The following is a 21376-nucleotide window of genomic DNA, read 5'->3' as shown; positions in this document are numbered from 1 at the left end:
TGGGGGTGGGCTGCAGAAGGTGGGTGACTGTGCTGACCCAAAAGCTGGGTTCAGTGAACAGCCTGTGTAGAGACAGAGCTTCCCTCAGCTCTTGGGATAAGTGAGCAGGTGAATGGAAGGTGTATTTCCTCTTCTACCAAAACCCCCAAATGTAAGAGATGTGCCAGGCCCGTTTGGCTGGCAGTGAGGGCTGTACTGTGGTGGGTTAGTCATGCTTGGTCAGCAGAGAGCTGATGTGTCCTGGGGTGTCCTAAACCCCTCAACTCTCCAGGGAAAGCCCCACTGCATCCCCTGCCAGCGCTGAGGGGTTTAGGTAGGACTGGATCCTTCTTCCTGGATCTCCACTTCCCACACAGGCCTTCAGAGGAGTCCCAGAGGGCACTGCCGCAGCTGGGAGCAGAGTGAGGGCTATCCCTGATGCCCTTGCTGGTATCTAAGGTGAGGTGCACCTGGGGAGCAGAGCAACCATGGCTCTCTGCTGGTGGGACCATGCAGTCTGATGAGCTGGAGTGACCAAGGGTTGGGGGGCATACACCTGGAATGGGGCTGAGGGGGCTGATTGTGAGTCAGGAGGTGGAATGGCCGGTGAAGGGTTTATGTGATGGCACCAGCAGGATGGGCTGGGCTGTAGAAGGTGAGGTAGGAGGGAGTCGAGTGCTTGGAGCAGGGGCTGGGGGGCTGGGAAATGGGATGGAGGGGGCAGTAGGGCTGTGCAGGAGGGACCTGAGGTGAGAGGGCAGGCGTGGCCCTGACTAACCCTGTAGGTTCTGCTCTCCACAGACCCTGTCCCTTCTGCCATCTCTGCCCTGTAGAGCTCCCAGCCTGGGTCTGCAGGCACACCCAGCCCCTCTGCACCTCCCAAAGAAAGGTCCCTCACAGGTTCTGCCGTGGCTGTTGTCCCTACAGCCCCTCCAGGCGCTGAGACTTGTTCACACCTGGGGCCACAGAGGCACTGGCTGTGCTGAGCCCAAAGCAGCTGCACCCCGAGGCTTTTGAGTGGGACCAGGAGGTGACAACACCTATGTGCTGCTGTAGGCCAGGTGTGTGGAAGTAGGCAAAAGGTGGGATTTATGCTGCACAACCAGTAGAGTAAATAAAAGCCTCTGACATTTTCTAATTGGGGTGCTGGGATCATCTCAGCAGCTCTAAGATGGTTCTGCAGTATTGTGTAAATGCCTCATCAAAGTGGTAATGTATTCTAATTATTAGCAGAGCCCTGGCTGCCTCATGAACTCGTAATATTTTGTGGCATGTGACATTACAATGAAAATGTATGAATAACAATTTTTCATTTGAATTACCAGCTGTATGATCAAGTTTTTTGTAGTATTATGAGGTTTGCGGTAAATACTCCATAAATATGTAAATAATTTGGGATGTTGTTGCATTAGGTTGTGGTACAGATGAACCAAGAGTGGAGCACCCTGAGATTCTGTTTCTTTAGGGCATGTGGCTGGAGCTCCTTGATTCTTGCATTTTATCCCTAGGGTCTGGGCTCCCACCCTTGGAGGACAGCTGAAACACCTTCTCAGCTGCTGCACCCTTTGCAGCCACTTTTCCCACCCAGCTGGGCATCTCTCTGTGCCACCTGGATGGCAGAGCTGTGCTGCCCGGTGTGGGAATCTTCCTGGGGATTCATCATGGACTGAGGGACACCGGGTCCACCCCTGCTGCTTTTGTGGGATGAAATCTTCTCAAAAAACTCTTCTTGCTCTTTCCCCAGTCAGCCTGGCCCTGGGGCTGACTGCCCTCACCCAGAGGACACCCATTGAGCCTAAAGGAAAGCTGTGAGCACAAACCCAAATATTTTTTTCACATCAGCTAAAAATCAAGCTATTTGTCCTGGGAAAAAGAAAAGATTTATTTGGTTTAGCTTTTCCTTTATTTGTTTTCTTAAATAGCTTTCTAACCTTTATCCAGTTCAAAATCAGGCAGAACTGGTGAATTAGGGAGCAGGTGTGCAGTTTCAAAAGCTCCTATTTCCACCGTTTTTCCCACCTGGGTTTGACCCTGAAAGCCTCCCTGTTCATGCTGTGCCAGAGCCACTCCGGCCCTTCAAGCACGTGTGGTTGCAGGCAGGAATGCAGGTTCTGGGCTGGCGAGCCTGGATATCATCCATGTTTTCTGTGGCTCCGGCTGGCACTTCCATGGGGATAATGCAGCACCTGGAGCTGCGGAGGTGCAGGGGGGAGCTACAGACACAGGACTGGACATGCTAACCCCCAGTGCGTGCCTTCTGCCATCACCTGAGTGAGGATCCTCTGCTCTTCACATCTTCACACGGCTCCTGAGCCATCTGTCATTTCTGTGGCCCATCCCTTCTTCTCCCTGGTTGGAGCAGTTGGTCTCTGGACACACATGCAGGGTGCCCTGGGGCAGGATGCTCCTGTCTTGTCTTCTCCTTGCCTGGGGAACAGGAGCAATGCTCCAGGTCTGCTGGAGGGTGGGAAGCCTGGCCAGTGGTTCATGGGATGTCCTTCTCCACCGCCTGGAGAGGGAAACTGCACTTGTGTGGACCTGTGGGAGGAGGTGAAATGTGCTGTTCTAAGTCAATTTTTACAGTGGAAATACTGGAGAGGAACTTGAGAATTAAAACATGAAAGAGAACAAAGTGTGTCTGCACCAGGGAGAGGTGAAAACAGTAGCACTTTTATTATGAAAATGGTATTTCTGGAAGGAAAACAGCAGGAGTGCAATCTCCTGGAGCACTTGGGGTCAGCATGAGAGTGCTGAGAGAAGATTTCCCAGAGTAGTGATGGGCCAGAGGGGGAAAGGAGGGATTAAGAGACCCCCAGCAGCAGCAGCCTGCCCATCATCACCAGCATCGTGCTGCATGTACTGCCCAGCCTCCAGGGCTGATCCGGGCCTGGTGCTGCTCTGCCATGCCTGGGTGAGAGCATCTCCCTGGGGCAGGAACTGCACAGGGTGCACCCAGAGCCCATGCTGGGACTTGCCAGCTGCCAGAGCAGTGGTTAGGGAGCTCCTGCACCCCTGAGCAGAGCCAGTGGCTCACAGGGTGGTACCTGTGTGTGCACACATGTCCCGGGCAGCTGGAGGACATTGCAGCACCGCCTGCGCTGCTGCAGGTCCAGCAGATGCTGTTGAGGTCACCTCATGCCCTTGCTGCTGTGGCCTCTGCTGCCTACAGGACCTGGGGATACCCTAGGGCTGCTTCCCCACTCTAAACAAGGGTGCTGGGATGTTCCCTGGTCCCCTGGCACCTCCCTGTGCCCGGGGCATGACACCTCCCCACTCTTGTGCTGAATCCCCTCGGTTAGAGAGACGCTTGCTTTGGGACAGACACCCTTCCCTCTCATCCCCAGGCCCAGGGCACAATGGCCGGGGGGATGAGCTCCTGGCCCCGCAGAGGGGAAGGGGCTGCAGGACAGGAGCAGAATGGCCCTGTGCCCATGTGTGTCCAGCAGGCTGGCTGTTGTCAGGCTCTCCTTGGGGGGTGGGTGACAATAGAGACAGTGGCATGAGCTGTGCCGGGGAATTGCAATGCCCTCAGAGTCTGTGGCTGCCCACAGAGGCTGAGGGGACAGTGGGATGGCTCCCCTCCGAGCTGACCAGCAGGTCATTGTCACCTGCCACACAAGCAGGTGTCACTGTGCTGGAGCAGAGCTGCTGCGCAGGTGTAGAGTGGGGGATCCTGGGGGATGGAGGGGAAAGCTGGGGAGCCCTCGCCTTTGCCAGCCCGTGCTCCCTGGGATGAATCACAAAATGAGGCACAGTGATCTGCTGGGGTCCTGGGACCAGCTGGGCCTGGGGGGCCCTGAGGGGACAGAGGGAACAGAGGGAACAGCAGCTGTGGCAACGATGCTGTGCCTGTGTCAGGGCTGGTGGGGGCAGGTGCTGCACAGGGAGCACAACCAGCTCCCACCACTCCTGTCAAGTGAAGAGAGAAGGACTCAGCGCTGATTAATTATTTAGATTAGAGCAATCCAAAGGGGATAAAATATGCCTGGAAAATGGTGATTTGACAAGTGTGTCTGGGGGGGTGACAGTGCTGTCACCAACTGCCCTGTGTCTGGCTGGCCCATGGGGGAGCTTCCTGTGGGCTGGGGAGGCTGAGGGGGGCCACAGCTCCTTCTTCTCACTGAGAGCAGCAAACAGAATAGGTTTTCCTTTTTCTCTGCCTGAGCTCTGTAAGCAGCTCAGAGTGTGACTGGAAAAGCAATGGAGCTGGGAGAGGGAATCCCACCATTGCACAGCCTCAAGAGAGGGAATATTTGATGAAGCTGAATCCTGTGAAGAGAAAGCAGAGGCTGTTACCATCACAGATACTTCAGCACAGATGCCACAGAAGAAAGAAGCCGGGCTTTGTAAAGAGCCTTTGTATTATTTCCTGCCTCTCCAGCTTCACTGAAGTGAAAATGAGGCATTTTTTTAAGAGCGAGGGGAAAAAAAATGAAAAGAAAGGCAGGGGAGCAACTTTTTCTCTCTGCTGGAAAGCCTGATGCTGTGCTTTAACTCTTCCCTGAGCTTGTCTGCCAAAGACTTGCTCCTTGTGGGCTCTCCGGGCTTCAGTGCAGAATGGATTTTCTTTAGCAGACCCCGGTGAGCCACTTCTCTTAGCAGATGTATCTGCTGGGCTGGCAGAGGGGAGCTCTGCTCAGCCTGGCTGGAATCAGCACCGAGTGGCTGCAGATGAAAGACGCCAGATGCCATCGATCACACAGTCCCTGCAGGGCCAGGGAAGAGCAGCTGGCAGTTCTTCAGCCTGACCCACCCCGGCGCTACCAGGTGGCCCCTTCCTCCCCTTCATTCGAGGCATTATTCTGACTCGTTTTCTCCAGCTATGGCTGGGTCCAAAACCTCTGCCATGCCAAGAGCTCAGCTCCTCCTGGCATTGAGAACTTTCTAAGTTTGAGCCAAGGCTTTTGTTCCCCTTGCAGCCATTACAGACGAATGAAGAGCTCCATTCTCTCCTTTGTTTTACTTCTTCCAGAGCAGGAGCACTCTGGCTTCGTGCAGGGCAGGAAAGAGCAGGAGGAAGGGAGCAGCCCAGCTGTGTGACACATCACTGAGAAGGGGACGTGCATCCACACTCCTGCCTCTGCTCCCAGGGAACTGCCTGAACAAAGGGCTCGTGATCTGTCCTGATACCCCTGGATAAGCTGCACCTGCACATTTACACCAGTGAAAAAATCCCCCAAATAGTGCTTCTTATGTGCATATTCTAGCAGGAACCACGGGAGGGACCAGATGCTCTTCCTTGATGTGGTGGGTGAGGAAGACCACTGAAATCCTGCTGGCACATCCTGGGTTCTTGGGGAAGCCTCCACATTCTGGGTCCAATCCGTTCCAGCTCATCCCCTGTGTGTTTAGGTTGTGATGCTTCCCATGGCAGGAGATGGCACATTCTCCCTCCTCTTGCAGGCTTGCCTGACCAGGCTGGGATGAGGATTTTCTCCTTTACCTCTGGCTGCTGGGTCACAGCCGCAGCTCTGGTATGGTGAGCAGGTGATGCACAACTGCCTAAATGGTTCCTCTCTGATGCACAAATAACTAAGGACACTCCAGGCCAGAACTGCTACAATTCATAGGGCCATGAGATTAAAAGATGTTTGAGAAGAAAACCCTGAAGTCCCATAAACTTCATACATTTCTGTTTAATGTAGAATATTCTACAGTTTCTACATACATATTTCTCCATAGCTGCATACATATGGTACAAGGGGGAATGGCTTCACACTGTCAGAGGAGAGATTTACTTTTGGTATTAGGAGGAAATTCTTCACTAGGAGAGTGGTTGAGCCCTGGCAGAGGTCGCCCAGAGAAGCCGTGGCTGCCCCATCCCTGAAAGTGTCCAAGGCCAGGTGCGATGGGGCTTGGAGCAGCCTGGTTACTCCAAGGGCAGGTGTCCCTGCCCATGGCAGGGTGCTGGAAGGTCCCTTCCAAACCGAACCATTCTATGATTCCATGACACCTGCACATGTTCTACACTTCCTCCTGAGGTCAAGCTGGCTGTCATGTGAGAGGAGCAAAAATGTGTGGCTGGACTTTTCCTCCCCATGTCAGCATTCAGAGAGCACTGAGAACAGTCTGTGGCAGACCACAGGGTGCAAATTGCTCATAAAAATCATGTTTAAACTTTCCAGACAGCAACCCCCTGGTCAGAAGGCAGGAGGGCCTGTGAACCTGCTGTGAAGGCTGTGCTGGATGAGTTGGCCATACCCATTTTTTTCCCCCCGGATTGTTATTTTCCATGTTTGTAGCTTTCAAAAGTTTCCCTGGAAACCTCCAAGGCCAGGTCTGATGGGCTCTGAGTAACCCGGTCTAGCTGAAGATATCCCTGCTCATTGCAAAGGGGGGTGGTACAAGTGGCCTTTAAAGGTCCCTTCCAACCCAAAGTATTTTGATTTGACAAAGAGATCTTCAAATAAACCAGGGTGTGGAGCTCCCATTCCAGACACATCTGAATCTTAGGCAGTTTCCTGTTAATCTTCTAAATCATAAAAATAATAAACATGTAAATTAAACTGTCCTGAAGACATCTAGCAGAGTGCTAATGGGGGAACTGTCCTCCTTGCCAGTGACAGAGATGGACTGAAATTAACCATTTTCAACCACCTTCCGGGCAGGGAGAGGGGACAAGGTCACTGGGACCTTTGGGAGCTCAGAGGGACGTGGTTCCTCCACTCCCGCAGTGCTTTTCTGGGGAGCAGAGCTCCTGCCGACCACTTAGACCAACACTCATCATGGAGGGACGGACGTGACTCTGTAAGCGATGCTGCACGAGTCATTCACTAGGGACCTCCGCTTCCAGCTTCTGCTCATCTCTCTATCTCTGAATCTCTAGCTGGTGTAGGGCTGAAATTTGTTGAAAACTGTCCTGGTTTCAGCCGGGACCCTCCTGTTGTTTGATACCACCTCATGCCATTGCCAGGGGCGGAGAAAAGGACTCTCTTGGGCTCTTGAGAAGAAGGAAGTGGTGTCTGGTCAAAAAAACGTGTGGCAGGGGGAAGCCTTTGGCCCTTATTCATTATCTCAGGGTCTGTAGTGAGCATTTTGGCACATCAATCACTCTCCCTTTTGTACACTTTTGTTGTAAATATTGTTGCTGTTACTGTTGGTTTTCTTATCTCATTGCTGTTTCCAGTGAATTTTTATCTCAGCCAGTGATCTTTGCCTTTTGTGCCTCCAATTCTCAGCTCCATTCCCCTGCAGAGGGAAGAGGGAGGGAAAATGGGAGAGGGCAGTGAGCGAGCAGCACATGGTTTGGAGTGTTTCAGTGGGAACGCTGCATTGGAGAACACCAGTCCTAACCAAACCAGCCTTCTTTGGTGCCCAGTGTGGGACACCGATGGCTTGAGAAAACAACAGATCTGGCCAGAGAGGGTTGGAAACAAACTTGATCTAAGCATTTGTTGTATTAAGTACAGAGCAACTGGCCACAACATTGCTTGGTCTGTTCATGTGAGTGTGGTACCTCACCCTGTCTGTATTTTCATGTATACTCTCTGTGTCCATCACAGTGCTCCTTTTGAGAGCAGGGAGAGGGGTCAGGATCATTCTGTGGTGCACTGTGACATATCGGTTTATGACACTGAGGACACTCAGAAGTGATTGGCACTGAAGCACAGCTCCTTCTGGCACCCCAACTATCAGTGCTGGGCTGGGTGTTCAAAGGGAAAGTTCCTGCCATACATCATGCCACTGATGTTACCTGGAGTAAGTGGATTGGTCTGATCACACAGCGGGCTCGGACAGGAAACCCCAGTTGCCCTGGGATCTTGGAAATCATCAGGAACTGGCCCTAAGGTGAAAATTTCAGACTGCCATCAGAAGAGGAGGAGGAGAAGGTGACATGTGCTGAGGAGGCCCCACCCATATAATCAGCTACCTGAAAATGAAAAGCAAAGTGCTCTCCTCACTGAAAGTTCCTGCCTTATTGCAGGGATACATTGAAAATGGAAAGCTGCCGTATGGGGCCCTACATGGCGAGTGGCAGAAGGTATTGAGGGACAAGCTGGATTGAGTCAGGTTGCAGAGGTGAAGAGGCTGGAACAGCCACCCCAGAGCACCCCCTACGCAGCTCTGTGTGGGTGACAGAGGGGTTTTAGCAAAGTAATGGAATCACAGAATTATAGAATCTCCTGAGCTGAAAGGGACCCACAGGGACCATCCAGCCCACCTCCCGGCCCTGCACAGACACCCCAACAACCCCAGCCTGGGCATCCCTGGCAGCGCTGTCCAAACGCTCCTGGAGCTCTGGCAGCCTCGGGGCCGTGCCCATTCCCTGGGGAGCCTGGGCAGTGCCCAGCAGCCTCTGGGGGAAGAACCTTTCCCTGCTCTCCAGCCTGAGCCTGCCCTGGCCCAGCTCCAGCTGTTCCCTGGCTGCTGTCCCTGGCCCAGGGAGCAGAGATTGGAGCTGCCCTCGGGAGGAGCTGAAGCCCCTGGTGAGGTCTGAGCTCAATCCCCTCTTCTCCAGCTGAACAAACCCAGTGCCCTCAGCTGCTCCTCCTATGGCTTCACCTCGAGACCCTTCATCAAGGAATAACATGAATTGGAAGGGACCCACAAGGTTCTCAGGGTCTAAGTCCAGTTCCAGCAGAGCTGCGTGAAGACTTGTCTCCTTGGCTCCTCTGTATAACAGGATCTGCACTCATCCCTGCCCAGTGGACCTGGTGTTACTCCCACAGACTTTGCTCTTTGTCACTTGGATCCCAAGACCATTTATTTGACTGCAATTTCACAGCACATGAGCAAACTCAGCTGTAGAATTAACATCTCCAGCACCAAGCTTCTGCCTGTGTGGGAACAGAGAGCTACATTTATATGGAAGTTGACCCTGAGTAATGAATTGTCGGATGAAAATTGAATTAGAAAAAAAATCAGCTTTCACTGTTGTTGTGCAAAAACTAGAGGAGCAGCAGCAATCATGAGCAGCCACATCAGCCCTTCCACGAGCATCCCAAGGTAACATCCCGTTCCCAGAGCTCACTGGCAGCCCAGGTGTTTGGTGTCAGTGGGACCTGAGCACTTGTCTGGGGTTAAGCACAGGCTGAAGAGCTGTGTGGAGTGGCACATGCAGCAGGGCAGCTCAGACCCTGCATCCTCATGTCACAGACCCTTTTGTGTGTTTATGGACATGGACAGGCTCATGTTTCCTGTGCCTCTGCTCCATGCCAGGGCTGAGAAAACTGATCCCATGGCAAGGATGCTTTTGGCCAGCCTTCAGAGACCCTGAGGCAGTGTGGAAGTCTTATCTGCAGAGACAGATGGGGGTTTAAAATTGAACTGCAACATAAAATTCTGCTGTGAGCTGTCACCTCCGTGGTGTTTTATCATGACATCTCTCTGTCAAATGCATTGCTATTGTTTAGTATCAATCACATCAATGAATACAAGTTTTATATACATTTATGCAAAATTTCAATTTCTGCTTACATTACTTGGGCGTTAGAAATCACATTACTTACATTTTTCAACAGCAGCCTTGCTTCTTCCTGTATCAGAACTATCAATAGTTTGATGTATTTTTATGTGGATCACTTTCTCAGTGAAAATATTTGGAAAGCTTTATTCCCATATTCTATCCACTTCAGTGTGGTGCAGTCATAAACTATTGTGGGGAGGATGAACTTGGCATGATCCTGCAGGGGGCAAGGACGTGGCTATAATCAAATCCCACACTGCAAACTTCCTTAGGTCAGGAAGAGGAGAGCAACAATGGATGGTAGAAAGGGTGAAAAAGGGGAAAGTGAGGGGCTGCTTCTGTTGAAGTTGTTTTTGTTGTTCTTCTTCTCCTCGACCATTGTTACTATTTTCACTATTGGTTGTTTGCATTTTTTGTGCCCTGAAATTGTTCTGGGTGCTTATTCTGTGGACTCGGTGCAAGACAGACATCCAGATCCTCTGTGTCTGCCCGTGGTCCTCCTCCAAGTAAGGCCAAGGTTTCCCCATGCATGGATGGTCTGTCAAGAGAGTGAATTCTGCTGAGTGCCCCAGAGGCTGCTCTATGTCAAATATGCCTCACTGTCCTCCTGAAACAGCCTAGCTGTGCCCAGAGATCCAGGAGGGGGAGAGAAAAACATTTGGGATCCCCAGGAGCTGCAGTTCATGCCTATTCATCAGCAGGGCTCTTACCAGAATGGTGATCCTGGGTTTAGTCTGATTAGTGAGACATGCAGAGCCATTTGTTATCTGCTCCTCCAGTGATGCGGGCAGAGCACAGGCCGTGCGAAATGTGCCAGGGCTGTGTAACAAGATGATAATTAGGCAATAATATGCAACCAGGGCTGTCAAAGGGTGAGACCAGAGCAAAACAAGGCAGCTGCTTCCAGGAGGCAAGTCTGGGTAAGGGAGAAGGATTTTCTCTCTCAGCAGCCTTTATTTCATGGATTTCAGCAGGATGGTTAACGAAGAGCAAAGCCAGGCCATGTGTTCACACAATCAACAGCTCCACCTCACCCACTGATCCCTGAAAGAGAAACATGAAGACCATGAACCGCAAGCTATGGAGAAACCCAGGTAGACTTGGGGAAGGCAAAGCCCCTGCCTGTCCAGGGTTTTCTGCGGGCTGGGAGGCAGAGGAAGGATTGCTGCACCTGGGGCTGGGGGGCTGCAGCACTGGGAATTTGCTGCAACTGCTCCTCTTTTTCCTCAGACTGGGTCTTACAACCTGGCTACATCAAATTGTGGGTTGTTCACGCAGACCCAGCTGGCCCAGAAGTTGGACCTCTTCTCTTATTGCTTCATACTTGGCATTACTTGGCACCTTGCAAATTTTGTCTAACAGGCAAACTGCTCTCCTCTGACAAATCTCCATCTCCATCACCTCAACATCTCCATCTCTCTCTCATCATCTTCCTTCCAGTGTTTAGAGCTGCCCTTTGCAAAATTCCCTCCATCACACTCTTATTTGATGAGAATTCCCTGCTTGTTTGGAGATCTGCTATTTCTATCCAACACTTGGCATATTTACACATGGGCTTTACCAGCATTGGCTGGACCTGGTTTTAATCCAAATCTGTAAAGCTTGATTGTGCCTGAGCTCTCTATCCTATCAGCCACATGTGTGCTCTCCCCTGCAAATGAGAACAGATTTGTTGGGCAAGGACTGTGTTCCATAACGTCATGCTGACTGGCCTTGATAATATTCCTAGCCTTTAATTCTTTATTAATTCAATCCTGTATCAGCTTTGCTGCTTCTTGCCAAGGACTGATATTGCTGGAGAATGTTACCCTGCAAATTCAGCCTTGACACATTAATTTACACTAAGAAACCCTGTGTTTTTCTTCAGTCACCCAGTGACACATTGAATTTGACCCTTTCTTCCCTTTTTGTTAGCATCCAAGGGTATAACTGCTCTTATGTCCTTGCTGGGTTGAGTAACCAATGTTTCCTGAGAATTTATCTCCCTTGAATGATGGTCAATGCTTTCTCTTGATGCATGGACTGAGGATATGCTACTGGATCTCAGCTTTCCTTGAGGAATGTTAGAGACAATTGGCAACACACCGTGTGTGTGTGTGTGTGTGTGTGTGTGTGTGTGTGTGTTTGTGTTCAACTGTGGATGGTATTTTAAGCCATAAGAAGCTACCTCTCCTCATCTTGCCCTCTAGGCAGGAATGTGCCCAGCTGGAGGGGTGGGACTGTGGCATTGCCTGCACTTCTCTGGATCCAGCTTCTTCCCTCCTGCCCTGCCTGCATCCCTCCCCAAACTTCTGCCCTTGAGAAACAGTACATGTCCTCTTTCCGGATTCCCCATCTTCCTATCACCATGGATTTTGTTATATTAGTGCAACAGGGATTTTTTCCTCCATTTTAATCTTCCTGGACATTTGTGCTGTCCCTGCAGCCTCTCTCCATATTACAACTTTCACACCGTTGGCTTCTTTTTTCCCTTTGCCCAGGTGGGAGTGGGGGCCACCCAGGCTCTCCCGCTGGCAGTGCTGATCTCGGCGGTGAGCTGGGCTTAGCAACTGGAGCTGATCCTCCTGGCACTGTAATTACACTGTGAAGACACTTGAAAGTTTCTGTTGTTAAATATTTAATGCTGTAAGAGGAGTAAGACCCTGAACGTGAATTTTCTGATGAATGTCTTGCTCACCCGTGGATGTGCTGAGAGCCTCCCCTCTTCCAGGCACAGTGACCATGAATATTCATCTCGTTCCCTCCAGGGCTTGCATCCTTTGTGAGGCTGCCAAGAGCTCCACGCTGGGAGCTCAGATAAGCAAGGAGACTATGGGGCATTTAGTGGGACAGGGGGTGTGCTTAGAATGACTGTCACAGGGGGATGGTGTGACAGTCATTGAGGGCCCCTGTTTCAGGGGTGTCGGTGTGTGCCTGCCAGGGACACACCAGAGCCAGTCTGGCTTGTTCACCTGGAGCAGCAGATGGGCTGTGCAGGGGCGGCATGGGCCCAGTGGGTGCAGGGGGGTGCGCGCTCAGCCCACGCTGAGGGTACTGATCATTTACAGTGGCTGCTCAGTCCTAGGGTAGCATCACCTCCACCTGGTGTGGTATTACAGGTCCTTTGGGCTCTGCAGTGAGGGGAGAGGGGCATGAACAGACAGGGTTGGGCAAACCCTTCCATCTCTTCTGGTGGGTTTCTTAGCAAAGAAAACAGTGACTTTGTTTAATGGCAGCTCCAAAGACTCTGAAATTGGTTTGCTTCAAATAGAAAGAGAACCCTTGGGCTGTGTTTACATGAGGAATGGAACCTGGGGTTGGTGTGGAAGGACACTGCCTCAGGTGCTGGTGTGGTTCAATATGGCCAGGGAAATGCAACAGCTTTATGAATTGTATTTATAACACTGATTTTTGTCCTCTCTGGCATTACTCCTCCTTCATCCAGAGGACCACCTGCAGGATGTTTCTGCTGTGAAGGAAATGAGGAAGACCTCTGCAGCCTGGCAGTCCCCTGAACAGGACTGTGCTCAGCAACTGTGGGCACAGGGCTGTTCCCATGTCAGACTGGAGACTGGGATCACCCTGCTCAACCAAGGGAAGAGAAATGAGGATGAGTCTCCTGGATGGTCCTCAGACAAATGGATGAGCCACTCGCACTTGCACCATGTCGCTATCGCTACAGTGGAGAGGGGTCATTCCCAGCTGTGAAAACTGGGAGTGATGTCCCTCTTTAAAAGAGCCATTGCTGTGTTGGCAGCTATCTCTTGGGAGAGTCCAGTGGGACAAATATCCTCTGCTTCCTCTGTGATCAGCTGGATGGAGATGGAGAAAATGAGATGAAATTTGAAATTACAAATTTTGTCCCCAGTAGGAATTCCCTGGTTCTCTGATCGCGAGATAAAAAATCACCAGAAAACTTTCAGAAACCACTCAACTTGTGATTTTCTTGAGTTTTCTCTTTGCAGTGACAGCATTTCAAGGAAACTGTAGGTTTCCTTCTTCTGGTTACTTTTCTTGCAAAAATCTAAGTTTGTTTCACTGAGAAAAGGTTTTGATAGCACAGCCTGAATCACCTTTAATTTATCACAGACACCAGGTTGTCCCAGCTGGGATGGCAGCTTTGACAGCCAGCCCTTACTGATACAGTCAGCACTGCTTTACCTGTGTGTGACTGGGTGAGTGCAGATCTGGGGATGAGAGCCACACTGTGCTGTCCAGCACAGCTGCACTGATCTCTAGGTAGGTTTGCTCTTTTCAGCTCATGATCACTGTGTTGAATCCTCCAACACTGACACCCAGACACAGGTACCTGGCGGCTAGAGGGTGGCTGGTTGGTCCTTCAGGTCAGCACTTGCACAGACAAAGGAACAGTAAAGGAAATAAAGGGATGTCTCTTCCTGCTGTAATGCAGTTCTGTGCTCGCTGCACGAGCTCTGGCGTGCCCTCGATCAGAGAGAGTCCAGCTGCATTACTTCTGTGCGTCGCAGAAGCGACCTCGGCATCAGGATAGGCGCTGGCTGGGCGCACTCGCTGGCTTCTTTGCAAAGGAGACACGGCAGGAGCCGATGATACAGGCTCACGTTAGTTCGGAGATAAAGGAAGAGAGAGTGGGTTCTTCTGGTCTGGCTTCCAACAGGTTTATTGTCAGAAGTTTAACAACCAGAACACGGCAACGATCTTAATCCTAATAGCCCCGGGAGCCTTTTCCCTCAGTTTTATAGGGGGTTTGAAAACCGCGGGAAAAGGGGAAAACAACCAATGAGTTACAAACAAGGGGGAGGACGCAATTCAACAAGAACCAATGGGGGAAACCGAGAGGCGGGAGATACAACAAAGAACCAACGAACAACCGAGTAAGAGAGAATTTTCCCGAACAGGGAAAGGCAGTTTGGGATGGATTGGCATCTCGCTGCCCCAGCCCTGCAGAGGGTTGGGTCATAGCAGCACTGCTGGCCCAGCAGGAATGTGGAAAGCCTGTTGTCGCCCCATCTGTCATCTCCTTGGGAGGTGGCTGTGCCTGCTGTGGTGTGCTTTGTTCTGCATCAGCTGGAGGAGGTGCTGTGCCTTGGGGCTCCCCCTCCTCCCTTCCACTATCCTTTGGCTTTAGGAACACTCCTGGTGCGGCTGTGTGACCTCCTGTATCCTGTGGCCACCAGGTACTGTGACACCCCTCCTGCAGCCTTTGCAGGGAGACCTCCTGGGGCCCAGCACCACCACAGGGTAGCAGCTGGACCCAGTGAGGAGGCACCTTCCTCCAGGCTCTCTTTGCACCAGGGGTCCAGAGTGGGGCCTCCCCTGGCTCGGCTTACACCCAGGAAATCAGCTGCATTGGAAATGGACTGGGATGTGCCCCTGCTCTTTGAGGAGAGCCCTGCTTGGGGCTCCTCGCATCAGCACACAGCCTTCAGGTGAAGAGAACAGTTCCCTTCTGTGCTGACAGAGACTGCCAGAGCTGATGGATGAACAGACATAAAGAGCACCACTGACCTGGAAAAGACAGAAGAATTAAGGTTTCTGAGCAGGGAGAACCTCAGAGCCAGTAAGCAAAGGTCTGGTGGCCTTACAGGATGCAGTGTAGCAGTGACAGGCAGTCAGGGCTGTGTCTTCAGCAACTGCGTTTGTTTTCCTGTTCCTCAGCAGTCATAGCACGGCCCTGGCTGAGGAATGTGTGTGAGTGCAGCACACACTCCAAACCAGCTTGTGGAGCTGCCCAGGGAGCAGAGAGCCTTGGGAGCCTGCTGTGGGTGCATGGAGGGGCTGCTTCCGGGGCAGCAGCTCCAGTTATGAGCAGGACAGGATTTCACCTGATGGTGCACAACTATTCCAGCAGCTTTTGGTTTCCAGGCCCTGGGTGACAAGTGTGTGACATGTCTGTCAGAGCTGGCAGGACCTTTTCACACGGGATGAAGGTGGAGAGGGGAGTTTCTGAGGCTATTCTCCAGGAGTCCAGCCACCCCCTGCTTTCATGGAATCACAGAATCACAGAATATCATGAGCTGGGAGGGACCCACAGGGACCATCCAGCCCACCTCCTGGCCCTGCCCAGACACCCCAACAACCCCACCCTGGGCATCCCTGGCAGCGCTGTCCAAATGCTCCTGGAGCTCTGGCAGCCTCGGGGCCGTGCCCATTCCCTGGGGAGCCTCTGCCTTTGCTGGTGATGAATGGCACACACAGAGAGGGGAATCTCCCTGCACCAGCTTTGGGCAGACAGAGCTGTCTGGTTGATGGTGTGGCTCTGGATGTGGTGCTGGATGACTCCATCTGAGGGTGAATGCAGCAGAGATGACACTCTGACTCAAGGTTAGATTTGATTTATTATTCCCAGGACCCTTTAGCACAGCAAAGCTTTTTGAGTTCACTGCAACAAGCGCTCTTTGTTTTACTACCTTTATAAATCACTTGAGTGTGCAGAAATGTAGGAACAGAAAATGTTAGTGTGGAATAAACAATCGCTAACCAGTGAGGCAAAAGAATCAATATTCATAAGATAAAGCACCGGTGTAAAGTGAATGATGATAATAAAGAGGAAATGAAACAAATCAAGAGGTGAGACTCCCAAAATCTTACTGCCTAGACAAACTGTGCCTGAAGAGTTGCTGTGGACTGTGGATCTTACTGAAGGGCAATGGCCCCTGGACACAGCCAGGGCTCAGGATGGCTCCTTGGCTCAATCTAATCCCTCTTAGATGTGCAGAAGAATGAACCTCAACTGTGTTTAACTGGCAGGACTGGGATCATGCAGGAGAGAACAAGGGCATGTGGTGGGAATGGGGTGAGGAAAATGAGAGGGGATTTCAGCTTGGGAAGACCCTCCTGGTGGAGCAGTGCAGGATGAGCCTGATGGTGACAGCAGTGTCATCTAAGGGGGAGAAAGGGAAATGGTCTGCAGAGTTTTTCAGCAGCATGACTAGCTCCTGTAATAGGTGGGAAAAGGGCAGAGACATTGCTGGTGCCTCTGTGCTGCAGGGACATTCAGCTGCAGGGACACTGGGAGGAGGAGGGCAATCCCTCTGCCTGTCCAGGGACAGGTTGCGTGGCCAGGCGTCCTAGGCCCTTTTGGAACCTGCTTCTGGAACCCACCTGCAGCTGAGGCACCTTCCTGCACTTTCTCCAGAGCCTGGGACTGGTCCTGGGCACCACAGGGCAGCAGGACACTGGTGAGCAGGGGGCCTTCGGGAAGGGACTAAGCAAGAAGTTCTCTGTGCACAAGGACTGTCTGGAGGGAAACCATGGCTGCCAGCTAACAAGTTGGCTGGGAACCAGGCTTCGATAAATTTCGGCAGCATCATGCAAAGTCCAGCATGCTGAGGGCCAGGTGTGTGTGTCTGAAGCCAGCAGGTGCAAACTGAATGGAGTGGTGCAGGGCCAGCAGCCTCTGGGGTAGGAACATCTCCAAGTGGGACCAGGCCCCTCACTTGTGGCTGTTTCCTCGCAAGGGTAAAGTGTGAGACAGCAAGAGGAAGCTGTTGCTGAAGGAGCATCAAGTTTCATGGAAAGTCATCTCACAGGTCCCTCTGTGATACCTGATTTTTGGGACTCTGTTGGCTGGAAACCCTTGGTGTGATCTGAGAACCTCCTGCTGCCCATGGGGCCTGATGGTGAAGCCCATCTCACCCAAGACCACATCTGCAGTGCAGCGTCCCTCGCTGTCACGCCAGGCCCTGCACGGGGGACAGTGGGGACAGAGGGGAAGGAATCTCACCTTGTGCAGATACTGACAGTACCTCAGGTGGGTCAAACCCCAAATCAGCCTCTGCTGCTCCCCACGCCTGTCCCACCCTGCCCTCCCCACCACCCCTTCAGTGCCTGCAGTGCCCAGCCCCATGCAGGGTTTGGGCAGCCTCAGGCACATCCCAGAGCTTGTCTGTGACACCGGGGACAGGCCTGCACTGCCACAGGAGGTGGCTCTGGTAAAGGTGGGTGGGTGTCCCAGTACCCTGGCAGAGGGGCAGGGAGGGAAGCAGTGACCCGACATCAGGGGCTGGGGTGGGGGACAAGAGAAGAGGTGACCTGTCCAGGGAGCCACACAGAGAGCTGGAAGGACAGTGGCCAAGAGAAATGGGCAGAGATGCTGAAGAGAGCAGCTGAGCTGCACAAACAAACATAGATAACTGACAAAGCATGTGCCAGATAAATCACTAGAAACCTCCTACCTGGCACACACGGAGATCTCTATAAACAACCTAACCCGGCAAACTCTTTTGAGGAAAAACTCAAAAACTTTGATCATTGTTGCCATGGTGATGCGATTGGGAATAAGTGTGGCAGAGTATTTTTTATTATCAGCCTTTGTCATAAACAAATAACCTGCAGTAGACTGTGAAAAAGGGATAGAGCTGAGCTCAGGCCATCTAATCATCAGACCCAGAGGCTGCAACTAATAAATCAAGGAAATAGAAAGATTGTAAATTCCACCAGAGGTTACTTGGTTAGACCAAGTGCAGGCGTGGGAGACAGCTGGAGCTGGTGGGGAGTGAATTAACGCCAGCTCTGGTCACTGTCAGCACTCAGGCTCTGCATTATGGTGACAGGCAGCTCATCTCCCGGAGCCCTCCAGGAAATACAGCCGGCATACTAAGCATGGGACGGCTGCCTCGGGGAGCTGCTGCCAGTGGAGTTACCCTGGGGAGGTGGCTCCTCTGCCCTGGATGACATCAGCCAGGGGTTTGACTCCAGCAGAAACATGAACAGCCCCTGTCCTGCCAGAGGTCACAAATCACTGCACTGACGAAGTTTGCTACTGCCCACACATGGCTGGAGCAGACTTAACCTCTCGTGTGTGTGCTGGCCTCGTGGTCCTTGTGCATCTCTGTGATCCCAGGCAATTAGAAAATTCCTGGATTCTGACAGCTATGGACCCAAAACAGCCATTGCTCATGCAAAAATTGTACATCTGCTAAAGAAGCCTCACACTTACGTTTCTGCTCCATACTGGATTACAAAGTAAGGGGATGAGCACAGAGCTTGCAATTCACCCCCTGTGAGGTTGGTACTCAATAGTGAGTGGCACTCGGTGCCCATGGATCCACTGCTGGGTTACCTGTGCTGGTTCCCTGTCAGGAGGTGATGGCTGTCACTGCTGCTGAACGGGACCCTTGGGATAAAGGTGCTAAGACCAGATAACAGGAGTGTGGTGAGGAGAAACCCACTCCATCCCAGGCTGTGGATGTTACCTGCCTGGCACGGGAGTGTACTGATGGGAGGGTGCCGTTCCATGTCCCTGGGGCCAGGGGTGAGGCAGCCCCGGGCTGCTCGGTACTCTCAAGAATGAGAGCAGACACGAAGCATATCCCAGAGAGGAAATAAAGGCCTGGCAAACCGGGTAATCCAGCAGATTTGTGGGAGCACTCTGCCTCCAGAGAGTGCCTGTGCCATGTGATTCTCTGCATTTGTCTTGGAGACATGGTTTCTGTGGCCTCCATTTCTCAGATGTGCCAGTGTGGCAGCTGGACTGACAAGGAAGCAGAGCTGGGAGCTCACAGACAGAAGGGACGTTCTGCTCTGAGTCATCTCTACCCCACGTGTAGCCATCTCCTGCAGCTCCTCTGCCTTTGACTTCTGGCATGGATGTAACAAAAAATACCCAGCAAAATTTATCTGTGAACATGAAACACTTCCTAGCCCGAATCCTGAGAGTCCCCTCTACTCTTCCAGCAAAGCCCTGTCCTCTGCAGTACGAGGTCTGATCCCACAGGTCACCGGTGTCACACCGGCTGTGCACAGCAGGCTGACACTGAATTTCCAACACAAAGCACCTACTGTGACCCATGTTCCTCTTTAATTCAAAACTCCCTTGGCTTTGAACAACTCCAGAGCTGTGGTGCTTCCATCCTGCCAAAGCATCTCATCAGCTCAGGTTTATCCAGGGGAAACTGAGCCTCTCTCAGCCTAATTAGTGGCTGTGAATGCAGCACTGCCCTGCCTGACTCTGCCTGGGGGTGCTGCAGTGGATGATGCTCAGAGAGCCTTCCCTCCTGTCTCACGCCGATGCTCCCAGCGCAATGCTCTGCCTCAAAGCCAAACTGCATCTTTGCATCCTGTTGGTGTCATTCCACCACAGCCTGGCATTTAATACTGTCAGACAATTCCTGTTCCTTCACTGACACTCGTGGTCTGTGCAGTTCCCTCAGCTCTGTCCTGCATCTTTGGAGAAGAGGGAAATCTGGTGTGGCAATTTCTGAGTGTGAAGCACAGTCCCCCCCAGCACACACCCCTCCACACCCCACATCTCCTGCTCAGTCACCTCACCAGGAGTTCCTGTCCCCACTCTCTCTGGGCTGGCACAGCCTGACATGGCTTTTGTGAAGGTTTGGCTGCTAATGAACAAGTGTCAGCATCTCCTGGTGTGCAGGAGGCCGTGTAAACACCGTATGTGTGTGTGCTAGGGTTGCAGTCTCAGAAAGCAGGAAATGAGACACAAACTCTTTGTGTTGTCACCCCTCTGCTCTGCTCTGCGGAGGATTTAAAGCCCCTGCTCTTCACCAGGGGCAAGAGGGAAAGGAGGAGAAGTTACGTTTTAGGTGTGGATTAAACAAAAATCACAGAGAAGTGGCTTCAAAAGACATCATCGTTTGAGCAGCAGGAGAACTCAACTTTTCAGCTTGGAGCTGATTCTAAAAGTAATTATCTCCGGGGAGTTAATTGTCTGGAAGCTTGGGCTGAGGGCGGTTTGAAACTCCTGTGTTTGAAATTCCTGTGTATCTCAGCTCTAGTCCTGGGGCAAGTACAGGGAAAAAAAATGACACAAGTGTGTGTCACTCAGGGAAACATTTTGCCCACATAAGGAATCAGGAGTGAAAAATCCCAGAAAATTGCACCTGCTCAGCAGTGGTCACTCTCTTACCGAGTCCTTGTAACAGGGCAGCACTTCATTAGAATCAAAGCCTCATTTAGGTCGGAGAAGCCCTGTAAGGCCCAACTGCTAATCCAACACCACTATGTTCACCACATTCTGTCCCCAAGGCTGCCATCACTGAAATACAGAACAGGGCCATGAAATCTGCCAAGTTTGTGACTCCAACACTGAAGCAAGAGCCTCTGGCCACCAGGAAAGACACAGGTGACAGAGAAGAGCCAATGCTTTGAGAGCCCGTACCCTCATCGCCATGAGCAGATCCTGCAGCTGGGCCACCCAGGAGAGGTGGGGAACAGTGTGGGCATCACCAGAGCAAACCACAACGGCTTGGAAAGCTCCCTTGATGTATGCGGTGTGTGGGCAGGCACACAGGTGCATTCTTGGCATCTCCTGTCATGGATTTAACCCCTGCTGGGCAATTCCCATGGTGCCCTCTCAGCTGTGTGAAATAAATCCTCCCTTCTTTGCCTAAAAAATCCTTACACAGACCAGGTCACACCCATCCATTGTGAGCTGAAGGTGCAAACCATCAAAGACCTGTTGCAAAGGGTAAATTTTCCTCAGTATCCAAACACCAAATCTCCCAACTCCCTCTGGTGCTTTCCAAAACAGCTTCCCCCTATTAGAGCTCTGAAGAGGGTTATCCATTTTTTAAATATTCTCTGTTGTGGGAATGATTCTCTGCTGCTAGCAGTGGTTCTGGATAAGCAATGCAACTTTTGTACCATTGTTTCCTAGGTTGTCAACATATTTTCTAACCTCTAGGACATTCTGTAACTTTCCCTTTTGGGAGCATGCACCTGTTTCAATAAAACTAAGTTATCACTACAATATGAAATTACTGTACTGATAACCTCTGACTGAGTTCGTCAGAGAGTGCTGCTGGTAATGCCAAGGTCATGGATGGGCCATCCACTTAAGAGTTGGACTTAGTGATCCTTGTGGGTCCCTTCCAACTCAGTACTCTGAGATTCTGTGATTCCCCTGCAGGAATCTTGCTGTTTATTGGAAGGAGAGCAGAACTGACAGCACTTCCCAAGGTGGAAAGGATCTCAGAAGCTGCAAGTTGGGAGAGGTTGCACATCCAGGCCATGCCCCAGCTCACCCCTTCCCAGTGAGGGTGACCCCCAGCACGTGTTCTGGGTCGTAATTCA

The sequence above is a fragment of the Corvus hawaiiensis genome, chromosome 18 (assembly GCF_020740725.1).
Source record: "Corvus hawaiiensis isolate bCorHaw1 chromosome 18, bCorHaw1.pri.cur, whole genome shotgun sequence".
NCBI lineage: Eukaryota > Metazoa > Chordata > Aves > Passeriformes > Corvidae > Corvus > Corvus hawaiiensis.
The sequence above is the reverse complement of the archived record's forward strand: the minus strand, read 5'-3'. Positions refer to the sequence as shown.